Genomic DNA, 21089 nt, shown 5'->3' on the forward strand with positions numbered 1-21089 from the left:
GCTTCTGTATTGAATCCGGTCCTTGAATGTATATGCACAAATGAAAAGGCATTGGGGGGAACTAAATCATATTCAGCTTTGGTGCCTCTCTGAGCCTGAGGCGACCCTGATTTGTGGACCTCCAATATGTCTGCCAGAGGGTGCGTTACATCACCTGAAAGCCCACGGAAACCAGCGTGGACTCCAGGACCAGTTTTGGAACAAGTTATTAGGTTAACCATGAGCTCTGAGCTAAGAGAAAGACTTGGGCTTGAACATGCAGTGAAGGTTCAACATCTACATTATTTTAAACTAAGATACACAACCAGATGGTTTTTGGGGGTTCAACGTGGAACCAGGGGGTGCTCTGGGAGGCTGTTGAACCCCCGAACACTGAATTCTGTGTGTGTACACCGTATGTGTGTGTGTTGTCAGAGGGAGGTGTGTAGGGGGGTTAAACACAGCTATATTCTGTAGATAACAGGATTAGCTGGGAAGCGGATAATAAGTTAGCATTTCCTCCCTGCGGCGCTCTCTCCTCTCTCCTCTCTCTAATCCTGCAGCTTTGATGTCCCTGCTCCCATCAGGTATCTGGGCTGCTCTGGCCCCAGGGCCCCGGGGCCTCCAAATGCTCAGACACTGAGTTGTGTGTGTGTGTGTGTGTGTGTGTGTGTGTGTGTGTATGTGGGTGTGGATGTCTGCTTGTCTCTGTATGTGTGTGTGTGTTCAGTGTCCTCATTAGTTCTGCCTGTTTACTAAAGTTGGCTTCTTGGGATGAAATCTGCTGTGCGGCCGCTTTGCCAGAGATCTGCTCACTATTTACAACTCCCTCTCTCTCTGCCAGGGCCTGACCCGACAGAAAGCTGATGAGGCATCTTATTCTGGACATGAAGCATCCAAACAACAATAGTAACTCACTCGCAAATCACTATTTCAACAGCAAAGCAATGAGAAAATGTATAGCTTTTTAAAAAAAAGAAGAATGATCTCCACATCGTTTTCCTTTTTAAGGATTTGAGATGGCACCAGATGTACACGTTGTACCTGCGCATGAGTTTAAACTGCGACCCTTGTTTTTTTTTTTTTTCTGTTCCACTGATTATTTCAATTACACAACAACACCGTGCGCCACAGTTTTCCCGATGATATGATTCTTATCAGGGTGTAAAAAGCCTTTGAAACAGACTGCCCTCACCAGAAAAAAACATTTGTTCAAACTCAAAATGACCTACATGTGTACGTCTTCCTGCTCTGTTGTTATAATGTGTTGTCGTAGCATAGGCGGAGGAAGTGTAACATAATATGCTGCTTCAAAATGTCTTGGGGCAAAGACCCACTGGGCAACATCATCTCCACCTCCACCTCCACCACCGTTTGCTTGTCGCTGTGGACGTGTCGACACTCCTAAGCATAGCAAGCTAGCTAGTTAGCGAGCATTGTGTAAGTAAACAACCTACTACTTCCTAGATCAGTGTGTGTTACTTTGAGCCAAGCAACACTTCATATTTGTCTGTAATCTTGGAGGCACGCAGGCGTCAAACAAAAAAAAAAAACAATATTTCAGAGTTTGCAATTATCTTCCACAACTTCCTGCCCCACTACCGCATCGTTTTTTGTCAGTGTTTTTGCAAAATCATTATGAAGCTTTCAACTTTCATTTTCATGAAGTAAACATTTTTCAACTGTTGACCCCTCCTTTTTAATACCTAACTGATCAGTCCCCAGTCAATACTGTATATGTACATGCCATTCTCTTCATTTTAACAGCTTTTTTCAGTTTAGAATATATTTTACATATTTTTATCTTAAATTTCTATTATTTATGATTACTTGACTTGTGGTGCTTGTATTTTCTCATACTTTGTATATTTCGATTGCTATGCACCACAACACCACAACACAGCAAATTCTTTGCATGAGCAAACCTACTTGGCAATAAACCTGATTCTGATTATATCCCATGACGATTTGAGAAGCGATTCACAAAATTAACATCGAACTTCTCCTTGCAGCGCACCGCATTCAGTGTTCACATTTTGGAGCTGATGGTGGATGTGACTGTGGTTTGTCCCGTCTCCAGCAAACACTCAATATTGGTTTCTTATCAATGGGGACAATCTTTACCTAAACTTTAATCAAGTAGTTTTTATTTTGCCCTAAACTTTACCAGACCACAACCATACAGTGTGAGGCATTCTTGGACTGGTTATTTTGTGTTAGGTAGGAGGACTTGTTGTTGAAACCGCATTTAGAAAATTCATCTTAGGCACCCTTGACTATACAGTTTATTTTTCATGGGTTAGTGTCCTCTTAAAGCATGGTTACCCATCCTGAACCTAAAATAAAACTCTCCACCACACAGGGAGGCAATACTGTCCTGTCCGATCCAATGGGACGTCCCTGTGGTGTTTTCCTAAGATGATGATAATATTTCATCAGTAAAACATCATCCTCATTCTCTATAATTTATCACACTGATTTTTAAATGCAGATTATCTTGAACCTTTATCATGAACATCAGCCGACCACATATAGAAGTTAGAGGGCGACCATATTGTTGTCAGGCTGCTCACAAAGTGCAGGATGCCTGAATGTGTGCGGGTGTATATCTGTGTGTGTGGTGGGAGTAGAGAAATTGAGTCTAGGAGTGTGTGAGTCTAATTAAAACGATGAAAATAATTACTGATACAGGCTGACAGACAGCCTCGCCCTCAGACATCCTCAGTAATTAGTTAATTAACCAAACGCAAATTAGCAGCAAGAATTAGTCAGCCAGGCTTAACGGAGAAGATGGTGAGCCCTCCTCTCGCTTTCTGCTTTGCTACTCTCTGCTCCGCCTTTGCTATCTCTGCGTGTGTGTGTATGTGTGTGTGTGTGTGTGTGTGTATGTGTGTGTGTGTGTGCTTGCAATGCTACACTGCACTGTTTTTAAAAAGTTAGAAATAGGGCATGTCTGCTTTATTACACTTTATCACTACTTTGCATGACACAGTCGCAACATGGTATGTAATATTTTTATGCCTAAGTCAATTCATTCAAATTAAAATGTGATTTCAGGATAATGAGGCAGTAATTTTCTGTTTTTTTTTTTTTTTTTTTGCCTAAAATAAGAGTGATGCATGAAGTCAGTGTTTACTGTTCCCCTTCAAATCACCCTAAACATATAAAATGCTAATTTAAACCGACGCGTTTTCCTCAAAATCTTGAAGCTGAGTAAAGTCATCGAGGACGAGCAGATATTCTCTCCATTGAAAGCAACACATATTTAAAAAAAAATAATCATACCTCCTCATCATTTCAACTCGCATGAATCCAAACAAGCCACTGTACTTCCTCTGAAGCCCTGCAGGTCATAAGAACAACCCCTCGGATCCACCACACTGAAGTCAAAAATGATTAGGAGAGCAGGAATGAATATTCGCCCACTGTTGGCTCCAGCGGGCGAGTTGAGGCTCAGTGCTGTAAGGGGCTGGTATCCCTCTTGTTAACACTCACTTTGACTTGCCTGTGGCTCATTTTAGTGAAGATCTGAGAGAAAACAATGCTCCGACTGCACAACAAACCTCAGTCCCGACTCAGTGTGGCCACATACAGTATGACTAAAGGATCATTCTGGAGATGTTCTGCATTTTAGAACATCTAACATGCTCAATCTAGTGAAAATATAACCAATTAACAGCAGCATGACAATGGTTCATGCCGTGGTCAAGCTGTAAGTTAGAAAGGGTGTTTTTAATGTTCAAAATCGAGCCTTACTTTCAGCGGGTGATTAACTTTTCTTAATGTTAAAATTGATATATAAGAGGTGAAATTAAGTCTATAGGCTGTGCTAACTTTACTGTACAGGCTGTTTCAACAACTTTGTTAAATCTATCTGAATGACTGCCATTTGGCATATTTGGTAAAACGCACAGTAAATGTTATTGCGTTTTATAACTTTCACTTCTCATAATGTATAACGATTTTATGATATTGATGAATGTTAGCCAAGTGAGAGCAATTTGGGCAGTCAACAAGTTCAAAATCCTTATAATGAAAAGTTACATACTGTATGTATTACGGCTGTGTGACACAGAACAAATTTATCATCATGGGTGAAAGTCATGTTCATGCTTGTCCTTTTTTACATCGCTGCAGGCACAGTTGCTATAGCTACAGAAAGAAACACAAAATGACAAATTAAAATAAATACATACACATGAATAGAGACATAGATGCATACATACACACATAAATGAATATATACATACATGCATACATACATACACAGATGGAAAAGTGAATAGTTTTGTCAGTGAGCATATGAATGCATGCATGCAAGAATATATGTGTATCATTGTGTGTGTGTGTGTGTGTGTTTGCTTGTAGCTTGAGGGAAAGGAGCCATGTGCACATTCAGGTCAGAGCTGTCAATCATGCTCAATCTGTTAGAGTGTGTGTGTGTGTGTGTGTGTGTGTGTGTGTGTGTGTGTGTGTGTGCATTGACTCATAAGAGTAACCAAGCCATAGCAGTAGCCACTGGAAAAGTTTCTCCTCTGTCCATTAGCGTTGTCGCTTTTTGGTTTTTAAGCAGTGCAGTTAAGGAATCCAAAACTGTCTCCATGAACTAAAGCCTAATAAAAATGTAAAGTGACTATGACCAGATTGCTAAAAAAAAAAAACTCCACCGTAACACTATATTTTCTGTAATATACTCAACCCCTGTAGGCTTGAAATGTTCCTATGGAAAGTTTGCTCCCCTGTTGAGGATAGCAGTTTCATTTCTAAATTTTGCAAATTTCTCCACTAATGCCACTTCTCCGCTGTCAATCCACAGGCTCTGCACGTTCCAAACACTAAAATACAGCCAAGGACAGTTTCCATTTGTCACTACTATCACTGTTTGCATTTGTAGTTTTCGAACGATGTGCACTTCATGCAAAGTTTTGGTAGTGCAATGCTGACAACTGAGACTGGGGTTTACATTCTGACTCCAGACCAACAAGTCCTCCAAATTAAACTACCAAATTGGACCATGCACTTCAGAACGACACGTAGGAGCGTTTTCTAATCTGATGCCCCCATCAGCAGTAATTGGCATTATACCACAGTCTGGTTGAATACTCTTTTCTGATTGGCCAGCAGGTGTGCGTTAAAACCATTTAATGCACACATAGTTCGGCTCAAGTTTAATCACCATTTTAAATTCATCCGCTACCCAACCGGTAACCATAGCAACATTAAAGAATACAGCTGTCAAAGCTTACTTGTTATCAATTGCGGCAAGCACAGCAGAGTTATCAACTTGATAAACTAACGACCGGGAAGGAAAACACACCAATGACTAATTTTAACATTTCTTTCAATCTATTTGGAGAAGACAAAAATTTTAAAGAATGAGACGCAGCAGAGGAAAAAGAAATGGAGAGAAAAGAAAAGAAAGAAACGAGGTGAAAAATGTCACAAGGAATTAACACCTGAAGAGCTTAAAATGATAGAGAAAGAGAAGGATGAGATTAATATAAGGCAACTAAATGGGCAGTTAATATACTTTTCTCTACCAAAAACAAAAGAACACTGATTTGGAGACATACTCTGCAGTTATGCTTAATGACACCTTACGTGGATTTTATGTCTCAGGTCAGTCCAAGGCTGGTGGTGAGTACAGTATGCCACGTTTAATGAGCATTAGAGCTGGTATCAACTGCCATATATCAGATTTCAATATAATAAGTGATACAGAGTTCAAGTCAAGCAATGCTGTAAAAGCGGCAAAGACACCAGTGTCCATCATCCTTGTATAACCAAATCTGACCTGGAAATGATTAGAAATTCAGCCATACTGTTTCCCAATACACCTGTGGGTCTGGTGAGAAAGATATGGTTGGACATCCAGCTTTGCTTTTCATGGAGGGGCAGAGAAGGGAACTGGGAGCTGACAAAATTATCCTCTCTTCTGCTGCATGATGAGGATGGTGTCAGATATCTCAGCCTGGCACACAATCCCTGACCAAAAACCATAAAGATCCCACTGCCTTGGACAAGGAAAACCTGAGAAGTTTCATGTTTGCCATGCCTGGGAATCCCTTGTGTCCTATTCAAAGTTTTAAAAGCTACGTCTCCAAGTGTCCAGACAAATCCTTCTATCTCCATCCAAAACGCATCCCAGACTCGCGACTTAATGCCACTCAAGTGTGGTACACCCTGGAGCTGATGGGGGTGAATTACCTTGGATGTGGGCCTGGAAAGTCACCAGATTATGTCAGTGACAGGCTGTTGATGTGAGACCAGCCTCAAATTATACGGGGTCCCATCCGTATCGGACAGGAAGACATGGAGCCAGATCTTGTCTTGCCATACCTCCACAAGCACCATTGCCCATCGTCAATCCCCAGCTCGGCCACCTTCCAATAAGCCAGACTTGCCTGTTTCAATGACAGATTGCACCATTAAGCTAGACCTGTTCTAAATTGTTAAAATCGACTATTTTGTTATCTGCTATGGTTTAATTGAAATAAAAATGAACCAATGAAATTGATGAACTAACCAACCGATAAATGAGCACCTGTTTGGCGTTTCTCTTATTTAACCTAATCAATTTAGCGAATGTCTGTGAAGTAGCACTGCAACTCAATTAACTAAAGCTCAGCAACATTAAAATTTTGTCATTGCCTGGTGAGCTGTGAGGCCTATGTCTGCATATTGGGTCATGACATGGTGTGATCCTTTTGAATACAAAAACCATCATAGCAAACATACTGCGAGACAAGTTAATTTTAATACTTTGTAATGAGTTACGGCGATTGAGCCATAACCTTAGCTTACCTCACCCTGTTGTAATTTATAATGTGACTAACTGACTTGGTTGTAAATGGGACTAGAATTATTCCTTGTCATGACAACGGTAAGCTCTTGCTTCATAACCTTTTGATTTTGAGTGTAAAACTTTCCTCAGAAATTTGCGAATGCTTTTATTTTACATTGTTGGCAAATGCCCATAATATAAGCTTGATAATCACAGTGTGTTAAATGGTTTTAAGGCACTACATGTCGGGTGGTTCTTCGCCTCCATGTCCTGCCTTAAAACTGTTTAACGCACACCTACTCATTGATTATCGCTTATGTAATTGGCAGGACAACATAATTTGTCTGTGCTTTCCAAAACCATTTCAAATCACTGTTAAAAATACAGTCATTGCTTGTTTCCATTAACTAGGAATATCATATTTCCTAAACTCTAAAAAAGTAAGCATTTAAGATCATTCTTAACCTTGAAAATAGTTTGATAGAACAATCCCAACTCAAGTCTGGAGTTTGCTCAGTTGTCATGGAGATGGAGCTTTTTTTCTAAAGTGTTAGTTTCCTAAACTGTCACATCCTTGGTACCAGAATCTACACCACCACATCTGTGACTACCAGTGATACCAGGGCTCATGGACAGTGTATCTAACCCTAACGGAAAGTCTCTTATTTCTACTGATGAAGATGGTGTGATACGATTGAAAGCACTGGAAAAAGCCAGTGAGTGGACCTTGCTTTGTTAAACTATAGACATTTTCAAGAATTAACTTTGATGCTTAACTTTGAAGCCAACTACGGATAAAATCAGATCATTTCCATGACAACTAACCAAACTTCATCTGCTGCTGAAGAAGGTGTGATGTGGTTGAAAACCTATGAAAAAGGTAGCAAATGGACCTTAAGTTGGGATTCATTAGTCAAACAAGGCAAGTAGTTTTAGTTTTCTAAACTTAACCTTATAACAATAAGTTAAGGTATGTGGGTCATTTTCTAATACACTGAAAGAAGATCCAATATGTCATTTATGTACGAGGACTTGCTGAAATGAATAGATTGAAGGGTACACGCCATCTACATGATGCTTTTGGTGCAACGTCCAACTTACATCTTTTGTTTCAGTCATCCTCTGTCTTCCTCTTCCCTCGTCTTTCCTGCCACACTCCACTGTGTACCGCTTAGCAAAACTAGAATTGCTTTAAAACAGTCTGTAAACAGCACAGTTTCTCTAGTGGGAACGTCTGACTGTGTTTCCATTTGCTAAGCAGCCAGCAGCCAAAGAGCTGGCGCATTGGGATTCAAACTTTTTCTCCAGGGACCCACACTGGAAGCTCATCTACCCAAAACACAAAACAGAAATCTAAAGTAATAATTTTTGACAGTAGCTAAAAATATGAGAAACAACCCCAGGGGAGTGTGTGTGTCAATATTTTTTCTAAACAGGATAAAAATGATTTCTTCTTCCTTCAGTTTTAAAATGTCAATTTTCTCAACTTTTGAACAAGAGGAAAGACACACATAGGCTAAATGAGAAATGTATCTAGAGCTGCATTGAATAGCTTGCAAACAATTATGAACATGTCAGACATAAGATGAAATAGCTGAATAAATATATGGGAAGATGGGAACCAGAGTTTTGTTTTATTTTTTCTCACTTTCTCATGGAAACCGTGATGTGCAGTTATCTTTGGTACCTTACATTTTGGCCCGGTCATTATGAAGCTACTTTATCCTTTGATCTGAAGCTGTACTTGGATCCAATAAGAACTGAATGTATGTGTTTTGCTTGGCTCTTTTCAGGGCCATGTCTGCAGACCACAAACAGCAAATGACAGTCCTGGCTAATGCGTGAATCGAGTTATTACTCAAACACTGATGGGTGATGAGGTATATTTCAATATAGCATTTAAATCCTGTGTATAGTAAATAGTCATATCTCCTGACAACAACTCCAGTCCTGGATGATTCTGCAAAACCCTGGATTCAGTTCAGTGGCAACATTTTTTAACATGTCAGTATTTTTAAAATAGTCACTTTCTACAAAATCTGTGCCTGGCAACTATGTTAAGGTCAGCAAAAGATTGTTGTTGTTGTTGTTACGGTTGAACTCCAGTCTTACTCCACACCCTTTTCACTTACATAAGTAAAAAAAAACATTGACACTATAACTAAATATGACTATATCTATTAAATATGGGTTTATAATTACCTTGAACAATTACCTTACTATGCTACCATGAGCCATTCATGTTGAGTTTTCAGGCCAAGTTAAGTGCCAAGTTGGATGTATCTGAGCTTTCAGAAAAAATCTGAGATTCCCAGTTGTAATGAATTACACAAACGCCACTTACCAGTCTGAAACTGTTAATTATGGTAACTCTGATAACACGAATGCAGCTTGAAGCTTATCAAAATACGAACTGTATTTTGACTTTTGATTGACTTGCTTTCCATCCTCATATTTCAGTCACCTGATGAGGATAATAACCGTCTTTTGCTTTAAATTCACTATATTTGACTTTTTCTCTGGTTGGAACATTTTCAGTCGGAGTGGATGCATCTTTACATCACATGATCCTGTTCAGAACAAATCTTCATCTTTTTGCCTCTATTTGTGTTTACTGGTTGACTATGCATTTGAGGCTCCACTAAATTTCACTTTATGTTGAATACACTTTTATGCTCCTTTCACACATGCAGTCTTTCCCTGAAATGTTCAGGAAAATTTCCTGCATGAAATCATGTGTGAATGTGAGCAGGGATCGATATTCAGGGAATTCTGTACAGCCAATTTCCCACCTTAAGACCTAGTAACATTCCAGGAAAAATGACGTTACAGCTATGTTGTGAATGAAAGCAGTAATATTGCAGGGACAAGCACGTAAAGGGTTACATCCATCTGACAAAATGCTTTAAAGTAGAGCGAGTGAACCAATCACAATACTCCACTGATGGCGTATTTGGATCTGCGACTTGTTTACGGTTGCCTTGCCAATGCTTTGGCGCATGATTTGGCTCACAAACTTGTTGAATGTCAAATACATTACAAGAACATTGGCACTGGACAAAAACAGCTCCTCGCCCACCATGTTCCTGAAAATAATAGACATATTCCGCTGCATTCACGTAAATCCAGCCTAGCCCCATCTTCTTCTTCTTCTTCTTCTGTTCAGTTTTATGGTGGTTGGCATCCATAAGTGTTGCATTACTGCCATCTATTGGACTGTCCCTTGTCCCATCTATTGCGCCATTGCCATGGCACGTATGAAAAGTCGTAAGACAGAAATGTTCCTGAATGTAGCTTCATGTGTGAGCAGTGAAAATCACTAGTGGTACTTGAATGGTTATCCCAGTAATTTACAGGGAACTATGTGTAATAAAAGGCTTTAAAGAATGTGTCAGTTGGTTCAACTTTCTTGAGTGCTAACTGATAAATGTGAAGGACAAATGCATTATAATACAGTATCTAGAACCTTTTGTCAGTGATGATTCAAGACTTCTTACTTTGAACATGGAAAGTCAGCTGGAATAATTAACTAATTAAATAGCTTATGGCTAGATCATATTTTTAGTTATCACAAGATACATGGTTTCACATTTGCGTTGTCATCTTTTACCTCTTCCTGAGCCTCGGGGGAACGTTACTTTGGGGAAAGTGTTTTTGGCTCCACCCTTTTGGATTCAGAAAGAGTTCAAGAAGTTCAAGTAATTTCCATTATTTGTATTGGAAAAACTAACCGCCACCAAATATTGAAAAGAAAACCAGCAATATAGGATAATATGGTGTTTTGGCCTCATGCAGCACCCAGATCGGCTGCTTGCAAACTGGTATCTCTTTGTTTCCATTGGCTCGGCTTCCATTGACTTTGCCCTAATGTCAGAGATATGACATGACCCGCAGGCATCTGTTCTCCTTCCCTTGAACACACTCCCCACACCCCTGTCTTGTGGTATTTCTCGGGTGTCCACGCCCCATGTCCTGTGGTGTGTCTCCTGTAGAGGAGTGTATGTTTTGTTCATGGTCAGTGACATGCACAAGCACTGTGGGGCCTAACTGAATGTGAGCACTGTCAGAAGAGATTAGAGCCATGTGTGTTGGTGTGCATGTGTGTGTTGGCTAGTTGACTGGTGGGGAGACACCAGTACAGATGGGGGCTTCAGATGTGATGAGCGTCATTGGCCGGGCCTCCTCCTGTCCTCTTGGTTCAGCGTCAAGAAAAACCCTGCTGCTGCCATCCAAACTAACCCAAGCAGCCCATCGGCCACACCAGTGTCCCCTTTGTCTCCTTGTCTGCGTCTCATACACGCTCACTCGCAGATACACCTTTGGTTCATCTGATATGGGTATTGAAAGGCCCATATTGTACTTTTTGGAATGACCATCCAATATTCCATTTCAAGGCTGATAATTTTCAAATTTCTGAGTTTTTAAAAAGTTAAAACCAAATTTTACCTGGGATTTATGTTCACAGGAATCCCAGAGTTGTTGCGTTTCATACTGCAAGAAGACATTGATCACCACAATTCACATTATAGTAGGTCCTTATACAACTATAGCTCAGAAAATGATTGTGGAATAGGAAGTGAAAAAGAAAATGGGGAAGAAAGGCGAATATGCTCCTCTTTTCACACAAGTGAATAGTACCTACTACTGTAAGTAAGTAGTATGTAAAATAATAAGTTAATAAGTAGTAAGTGGTAAGAAGTAAGTAGTTAATAAGTAAGTAATAAGTTAGTAAGTAAGTACTAAGTATATAGTAAGTAAGCAGTTAATAAGTGAGTAGGTAGTTAATAAGTAAGTAGTAAGTAAGTAGTACTAACTTACTACCTATATAGTGAGTAGGAAGGTAAAAAAAAACTCAATTGACTCAAACAAAACTTAATTTTAAATTCTAAAGGAGTTTAAAATAGTTTGAAAGTCTCCATATATATCAAATACATCAGGTTGAAATTTGGCAAATATGTATAAAACGATGCACAAGACATCTTGGATATTTTCATTTGATGGAATGGTGCAGCAATAAAAAAACATGAAGTTGTGGGTTAGAATATTTCACTTAATATAAACATCATATAGTTTCAATGAAGAGTTGAAACAGTATAGTTGTATATGCTGCCAGGTAGTGTGGATTAAGATATGTTTTACAACATTAAGTCTACTTTGTGGGAAATGATAGAGGTAAAAAAATATGTTAAGCGTTTAAACTAAATAGTCTACAAGCTACAAATAGTATTCTTATTATTTGTGTTCTTGGAATCTTATTTGCACCTTTAAAAACAAATAGAACAGTAACAGACGTGTGTTTTAGAGCCGTACATTAAATATGTATTCAAACAAACTGCATTGTATATGTCAGAAAACTGATTGTAATATAGTATATCTGTCCAGTCTTAATGCGCACACACATGCTCTCCGAATGTGTGTCTACTGTATCTGTATGTCAGTCTCCCACACACAAGCACACAATGTTAGAAGTATTATGAGGGTGGGTTGTATGCTATAGGGGTGGATGGTTGGTTCATGGCCTTGCTCACTCGATCAGACCAGGCATTTTGTTCAGACACTGAACAGAGACCTCTATCGCCCTGAGGCCATCTCTCTCTCTCACTGTCTCACACAGTCTGTGAGCCAAAGCAGAATTTCTATTATATCTGTAACAAACAGCAGATAATACAGTTTCTGTTCTCTCCCTCATCATCCTCTTCTACAACAACAAATCATCAGCCTGCCTCACTCATCTTATCTCTCTTCAGAGATGTCTGCTTCACCAAATCTTTGATCAAACCATATGTGTTTGCAATGTATTTACGATATGTAGACACACATCAAGATGACACTGAATGGGTAGTGTGTGCTTGTTGACCAGATGTCATTGTCAGGTCAAAATTGGATATGAACACAAAGTTTTTCCTCAAAGGGGATGTATCATGTACATTTCCAGGTCTATATTTTTTATTCTGGGGCTCTACTGGAATATCTTTGCAAAAACAATTTTTACAGCTCAAAAAGATCCTTAATTATCTTCTTTCAGTTCAGCCTCTGTCTGAAACAGGCTGTTTTAGCTCCTGTCTTTTTAAGGCCCCCCTCCTGATGAACCCACTCTGCTCTGATAGGCCAGTTTCCAGAAGATACCCCTTGGCAGACTTTCAGTGGTTTTGGAGGCTATGTAAACAAACAGTAGTAGCAGGATTTTACTTCTTTTTCTCATTCCTTATTTGAGATATGAATTTCTCAAATACACCTGTACATGTTCAAGCCCAAATCCCAATCGAAATCTGCAAGCGGACAATGGAAACAACCCATGGAACAACCTTAGCAACAAAGGCTAATGAACGGACAGCTATTTATGGGAATACTCAAATAATCTAATGTCATCACGAGGAGGAAGTAGAGGTTACATTGCAAATTAAGTGTTGGAACAGGTTGAAGCCCTGGCTTTTGACTTGCAGGGAGCACTTTACATACATTCACTTTATGTTTTGGAACTGTAAATCATACAAAGATATTCCAATGCACCTGGAAATGTGCATAACGTGTCCCCTTTTAAAAGAAAAATGTCCCACCTGAACACATTAACTTTTTAAAAAACAGCTGTTAGGGATCTGCCTTGCATTCCAGGGTTAATTTTGCTCTTTGGCAGTGAATTTATAGTCTGAAACATGACTGGCCAAATATACACAATGTCACGTCATATAAAGGTATAAAGGGCACTGATATAATCATGTCTGATGACCAAAAACTTGCCTAAACCTAGCCGCTGTGTACTGCTCACTGGGGCTGATTCCTTGTCCATCAACACCCCATGTCAGCAACCCAAAACACAGCCAAATCTGGCAGCCATATATGGGCCAGTGCCACCTCACATTTGGTCCTCCAGTGCCACAATACAGCTGTATTGTAAAAGGAAGGATTAAGATTAACCGTGCCAATGTAACTTTTGAATGTAAATCAAGTTACGCTGCCTGACAGCAGGCTTTAATGGTATTTAGCAGGGTCAGTCAATCCAACATGTTCTCATTCCCAACTCATCACATAAGGACGCTTGGTTAGGAACCGTCTGCGTCACTTTTTAATGCACTGGGTACCCATTTAGTGTCATTTTTCAACATGTAGGGCTGTCCATTCACCTTAATATTAACCTTCCTGTGGCGCTATATAACACTGTGAGCATCAGTCTGGTGGGCCAAGCCGACCCAGTATCACTGCATTTTTTGAAATAATCACAAAATTTAATCTATAGATGCTTGTATATGGACATGAATTTCCCATTTTTCTCATGACACTCAGCACGACTTTCAAACTAATGTATTTCAATTGGAAGTATTTTTCCTGCACATTACACCTGCTACATTACTCAACATTTAATCATAAGATTTTTTCCTTTTTTTAAAAAATTTCTTTATTTTAATTTTCATCAGTACAGTCAATGTTCCGCATCAGTCTGGTGGGCAGACCAGAGGACCCAGCCTGGTATCACCAAATGGCGAATGAATAACATGTCAATTTCTTAAGTCATTTCACGCGTTATCACTACGGATTTTTTTGCTTCTTGCGTGTCATTTTATGCCATTTAGTCTCTACTGACTTACACTGTGCAGAGATGGCGTGTCCTTTTATGTTCAAATCTCAAAGAGAAAAAAAATCCATGTGTAAGAAGTGGATGACTCGCCACCTGGAAGTATTTTCCTCACTGTCACTATATTTCTCATTTCTCAACACAAAAACACAAAAGTGTCCTTGATAACTCAACAATATGATAGGTTAATGTCAAGGCCATCAGTTTTAATTATTTGTCCTTTGATTCTGAGAATTGAAGTGGCTACATTACCCATAAGCCTCATCAACTGTTACTATAGAGACGAAGACATTCCGCTTTGTGTTGCTACAAAACTTTTATTTACTATTATATCTGTTATTTAGCACCCCCCCATTCACTTACACACACACACACATGCACACACACACCCTCACACACACAACGTTGGATGACGTGGTTCAAGGATAGGCAATGTGTTGTGGGTGGACTTGACGTGTTCGACTCCTGTTTTGGCTAAATTATCTGATATAAACCAACATCTTTACTTTTTCTTAACATAGATCATCCAGATGCAGTGTCATTGCTAGTTCAGCTGTACTAGATATTTGATATATTTAGTAGATACAGTTTATCTTTTTTACGACCCCATTTACAACCCTACTTTAGTATCAAGCTGCATGGTGCATTTTTCCTTGGGAAATTGTAAATATTGAATTGAGAGCACACTGAGGAGTTTAAGGGGATGGTAAACACATTTGCGTAATCAGATATTAAATATCTAATTGTTAAATGAGTGAAAATGAATTTTAACCATATTTTACTCATATTTGACAGCACCCCCAGTTGTTGACTGTACTCACATGATAGGTGAGGTAAAGAGCTCTCTATAACAGTTGGTCCCATGTCTGAAACCCCTTTTGTTGCTGAATTATAAGCCTTCAAACATGCACCGAGGTCAAGGTTCAAAGGTCAGTATTTCAAAGCTGTGGCCATGTAGAATCTTCATACTGACATATGTTACTCTCCAGGTTGAGACCTTTCCAACAATGTATTTGGTTTTGCTCTACGACAAAGTTTTAATTTTCTCATTTCACAGACACAAGCCATCCCAGGCCTAGTTTCAGAGAGCACTTTAAAGGCCCAATATATATAAAATGAAGCTTTTTGTTTGTTTGTGTGTTTATTTTTTCTTTTTTAGTGGAAATAGTGACCAAAATGAGTCACCGTCAGAGATTGCAATACTGCTGACAATCTAGTACATTACAACAGGCTTGGAGGAAGGCCTGAACTGCTTGGGTTGGGTTTATGTTTAAGGTTAGGGTTAGGGCTGAAAAGTCCAACCCGTTCTCATTTCCAGATCGTCAAATACCGACACATGCATAGTCTGCCAATTACACAACCTTGGAGATTTTTGTATCTTTATGATTTTTCGTTTTGGGATTTTATGTCAGTATGGCATAATCCATTCAATCAGAATCTGTTTTATTAGCCGATGCAAACATACAAAGAATGTGTCTTGGTGTTTGCTCCCAAAAAACACAACACAGAAGAATAAAAATAAGTAAGGTAATAATAATAATAATAATGATAATGAAATAATATTAAAATGAAATTGACATTTTAAAATCTATTTACACAATGGAATAGTGATAGTTTTGAAATGGGATATAAAACTTGAAATGAAATATTGACTATACAAAGGAAATATGGACTGTGCTACGGGCAAAGAAATGAAGTGTATGAAATATATGAAGGGAACAAAAGCAAAAATTAAAGGTGCATAAATAATTTAATTACGTAACAGTGCAGGTTGAATGCAATGTACAATGTTAAGTCCAGTTTGATGAAATATATGAAAGTGACAAGTGCAGGGATTAAATGAAGTATGTGAAATGTAAAGTCCAGTTTGATAACCCCATCTTCATCCTGTTTATATGGTCATGGTACAAGATTTGATGCACACACATACACTGATACAACAGCCCTACACGTTGAAAAATGATGCTTAAGGAGTACCTAGTGCAAAAAAGGGGTCCTGACCAAGCGTCTATATGTGTGGGAGTTAGAAGGTGTTGATCCATCAAGTACAGCTCTAAATATTTTCTCGCTGAATGAAATTGGAAAAACACTTTTGATTATTGCCAATAACATCCTTAATTGCTTTATTTCACACCAGTGTTGGTAGTTTTTCTTTCTTTTTAACACAGTTAACATACAAACACTTCAAGTAGTTTGTGTCATCGATTAGGTCAGTTATGTTTTATAGTTTTTCAAATTATTTTCTCTAGTTTTCCTTTTTTGTATCTTGAAAAAATGACTACTTTTGTAATTCCAATTTAAGTTATAAATAGATTACCATTTTTGCTTTCCACATCTGAGGTCCTTGAGCCTTACTGCTTGGTCCCCTTGTGGTCATCCTCATCCTCAGTCCTCAGGAAACTGTTTTAAGAGTTTAGTGCTCTTTCTAGGTATCCACTATGGACTAAGTGTGGATTTATTTCTCTTCTGAGTTGAAACCTCATCTTGTCTACGATACTCTTGTCTCATGCCTGATCTCCTATAATGACATCCCTCCTTCCATTCAAAGGTCCTGCCTGTTTGTGCCTGTAAACGGTATGACCCAAGCACGCCTCCAACAATAACTCCGACTGGTTCTCAAGGGAGTGTGTGTATATGTGTGTTGTGGCTGGAATGAACAAGGAGTTGATAATGAACACGCACTCTCCAAGCTGGAACTCAGTGGAGCTGGTGTTTGTATAGTAATCCTCATCCCGCCAAAAATGTCTTACTCATTTCCTCTTAGCTGATACCTGCATGTTTTGATTGATCTATATGGATTGAGATTTGTCTTATACCAGTGTGCCTTCACCTCTAGTGGTACTGAATCCACGCAATACCTTGCCAGTTTTCATTACAGCTGATCGCTACAGCAGCTGTTTTCAATGATTATCACCGACCCATGGTGCAGTGTAGGAGAGGGTGAATTTCAAGGTCAGCTCCACCAAGTACAACATTTGCACAGTTCAGTATGTTATATAATAGTAGACTTTAAACCACTTTGAGCTAGTGTTAGAAAGAAAATGATGTGGGTAGCACCAATAGACAACCTATGAGTAGATATTATCTTGGGTTTCAATTTAGTGTGAAATCCTTGAAACTGCTGCTGTTGTTTGGTTGTAATGAAAGCTCTCAATCTTCTCAACAAGTCCTCATATTTACTACAAAAAGGATGTTTGTCAATGCATTCCCAAATAACTATTGTGAGCATCATGCTGATCTGACATCCCCATCCCCCATTGGTGCAATGAAGACACAACAGTAGAAATACTTCTTCTCAAGTTTAGGCAACCAAACCTACATGGTTGTTAGAAAGCTTGTAGTTATAACAAACAAGTTATGCTTAAAGGATATGGCTTTTTCTATATTCTTCTTATTGTCAACGAATCTCATGTGCAGAGTCAAACCAACAATGAATTGATCTACTCAGAATTATTGTGTGTGCATCCAAATCCTGATATATGTTATTCCTCTGTGCCATAGACCTCTATTTTTATCCAAAAACTATTAAAAACATGTCAATGAGTCACACTATTGCACGGGGTGACATGTTCCTACCCCACAAAGATTATGGCTACAGCAGTTTGTTTAGAAACGGCTCCAAAAAGTAATAACAGCGATCATGTTTTCAGTCTCAGGAGAGTAGTTCCTTGTACAGCAGACACCACTGTGCTGCAATGGAAAGCGATTCTGTTTACAGATCTTTGCTAGCTTGTTGCGCTACATATCACAACCTCTTGACTTTGTACTACATTGTAAGTTTCTTAAAGAACTTCAGTAAACAGCTTTGTAAATGGAGCTGCTTTCCTGCAAATGGTCAGTTGCGTCTGGTGTACAAGGAACTTCTCTCCTGAGTCTGAAAATGTGATTGTGATCATGGAAAGACAAAAAGAGCTTATTGCTGAGGATGTTTACATCTTCTCACGTTAGTTAAAAGCATGTTCACAAGTTTGTTTTTCATGTGTTAAAGCATTCAAAAGTTGGTGAAACCACTTTTTCTGTGATATTTGGTATAGACCAATGTGGCAAAGTCACTTCTTTTTTCTTTTGTGTTTTTGTAGTGGTTTGGCACATCATTTTAAGGTGTTCTAAAGTTTATTCTGCAGATTCGTCACCCCTCAGTGGTTATAGTAGATGTACCATTCACAGCAACACATCACAGGGAGGTAATAATCATGTGACAAGCACATATCTCAGCAGAGCCCAAAACTTGAGCAGGTGCAAGAGCAACTGTAAGAGGCCACATGACCATATACGCAGGAATGAGTCAGCCCTTATTTGTAGTGGTGCTAGCCAATGGCATGGCAGCATCAATCAATATTGGCAAGATAACATGACAAGATATAACTTATTGATGTGTGTAAAGTCTTAAGATGCTAGATAATAACCCGTTAAGATGCTGAACATGTCAAGATCCTGTGTGATAACATGCACAAGTAACCAGATGTTTTTGACATTGCGATGCTGATTTAGAGGGAGCGTTGCTTTGTGTGTTTGTGTTTTTATGCGGGTGTCTATGTGTGTAAGTGAGCGCGAGAAGCGATGTGGCATGAGTGTGTTCTCCTCTGTGTAACCTTGACCCGTCTGGAGAGGCAGCCTTGCCTCAGCAGCAGCAGCAGCTGTGTCACTTCAACTCAGCGTCTTCAGTCCAACCTTAAGGGACCCGGACTGCCCGTGTCCCTGCCTGCCCACACATCCAGCAAAGACCCCCCTGACAGAACAACCAGCCAGATCCCCACCCCCCCCACCCCCTTGAGCTACCAGCAAACACACATTCATGCACACTGTCCGTCATGCATACTGATAAACGCGTTCACTATCAACAGCAGCAGACAGTGGCCTGGCTGGCTGGCTGCTTGACTGCTGACAAAGCCCAGACTCAGCCTGCCTGGCCCGCAGACACAAGAACAGCGGTGGAGACAAACACTGGCCTCCAGCCACTCCCAGTCAGCTCTACATATGTCACATGTTAATGACATCAAGTCTGTGGCCACCCACAGATCACGGTGTACTTGAGGGCAGCAGATTGAGAAATAAAGTCGTTTCTCCTTGGAATGCCAGTCTTATCCCTTCGCTTTGGCAATCAGTGTCAGGACCAGAAGGCTTTAAACCTTCACTACAGGTCTGCTGTCAAGTCTCTCACCTTCCTCTACCTTCTTCAGCTGCAAACTATACACCCTGACACAGTGGTTTTGGTTAGCGGGTGATTAAGAATAAAATGTATTTGTACAACACAAATATATCATTATAATATTTATGATACATGTTTTTCTTCCTGTGAAATAATGAATATTTGTAGCCTCCAGGCTTCCTCTGTTAATTAATTAAGTGAACTAGACTGAAAAGGGAAAGTAAAAGTCATTATTCTAGTGTCTGAGTTCATCATTCTGTATATATTCGACTGTTTCATGGGAAACTCAAGTAGATACCCATTTCTTTTTGTAGGGATTTGAGCCTAAAACAAGGACGGCTGAGCCAACAACATGCACAGCTTTAATCTTTATCCCATTAAAGGACTCAGTAGTGAAAATAGTAAACAGCAGCCATGCTAGACTCCTCCATGTGCAGAAAGGAAACACTACGGTGTCTTTTGTCAAACATGACTGATTCACTTTCGCCTTTTGTGTGTGTGGGAGCTTTTCCTTTCATATCGATCACAGTTGTGCCAACTGTTTGTTTTGTCTTTTCATATAATGAACCCTGGGCCCTCGGTGAGGCCCCGGCGGAGCTTTACTCCATGCTAAAGGGCTTTTTGTGAGACAGTGTCACGCTCCCTCGTTCCGGCGAGGCTCCGCGTTTCTTATTATTCATGGCTCTCTCCCCGTTTGTTGAGAAGGCCGGGATCAAACAGGCCGATTTGCCACGCCTGACACCCACTGCTGCGAGTGTGTGTTTTGTGTGTGTGTGTGTGTGTGTGAACTCGGCTCTGGCTCAGTAATGACAGGATTTGTTAAACAGTAAATTAATGAATAATGAAATATCCAGCACGCGCCTGCCTTGCCTGGAGCACAGTGCCCCGAGCAGGAATTACTCCCGACCGGCACTCGGCTGTCTGCATGCTGGATAACCTGTGTGTGTGTGTGTGTGTGTGTGTGTGTGTGTGTGTGTTGGATAAGCATTTTTACAGCCCATTGCGTGACAGAGCGCTGAGGGGCTTTGCTGATGGGGGCCTGCTCTCTCACTTTCTGGCAAACTGACAGACAGACCAACGGAAATCTAGACATAACTACATATAGAGAAGACTGTCAGTACTGCTCTCATACTCTGCCTCTATCAAATGTTTTCATTGTTTTCATGAGCTCGGTCTATGTTCATAACTGGATTACATTCCACTGCTCTTCTCATTAAAGTAACAACCTGTGACATTTTCATAAAAATAAATTTTGCCTCCCATTATCACCAATTCATCAAATACAAGTGATTCATATTATATCCAGCTTCTGAGCGCCTGTTTGCCATCCTAAACACTCTGCAGCTGGTGGATCTCTCCCTGGTGCACAGGAAGTGATGCGCTTTAGCATCATCAACAGTAACCACAGAGCACCACATATAAAAACTCAAACTTTGACAGGTGATTTCAAAGCACTGCAGCATTTACACTTTACACAAACCAAAAATTCACTTGTGTAATAGTCCAAAGGTTGACATTCCTCCACGGCTTAATTTTAAGGTCTGTTGAAGTTCTCAAACTGTTATCCATCTCCAGACTGTTGGTGTCTCTATAGATTTTGGTGTAAG

General features: G+C 39.8%; 1 protein-coding gene across 13 annotated transcripts in view; it reads left to right on the plus strand.

The window, feature by feature from the left end:
- Window positions 1–21089, plus strand: part of LOC122999389 — a 167854-nt gene that overhangs the window by 42355 nt on the left and 104410 nt on the right. The window contains exon 5 of one of the 13 annotated variants that reach the window (XR_006407722.1): window positions 824–3781. The exons of the other annotated variants lie outside the window; for them this stretch is intronic. The gene's annotated coding sequence lies outside the window, so the exon portion shown is untranslated. Of the gene's footprint in view, window positions 1–823; window positions 3782–21089 lie in introns of those variants that run through there. 13 annotated transcript variants of the gene reach the window in all.

Source organism: Thunnus albacares, chromosome 16 (genome assembly GCF_914725855.1).
Source record: "Thunnus albacares chromosome 16, fThuAlb1.1, whole genome shotgun sequence".
NCBI classification, from domain to species: domain Eukaryota; kingdom Metazoa; phylum Chordata; class Actinopteri; order Scombriformes; family Scombridae; genus Thunnus; species Thunnus albacares.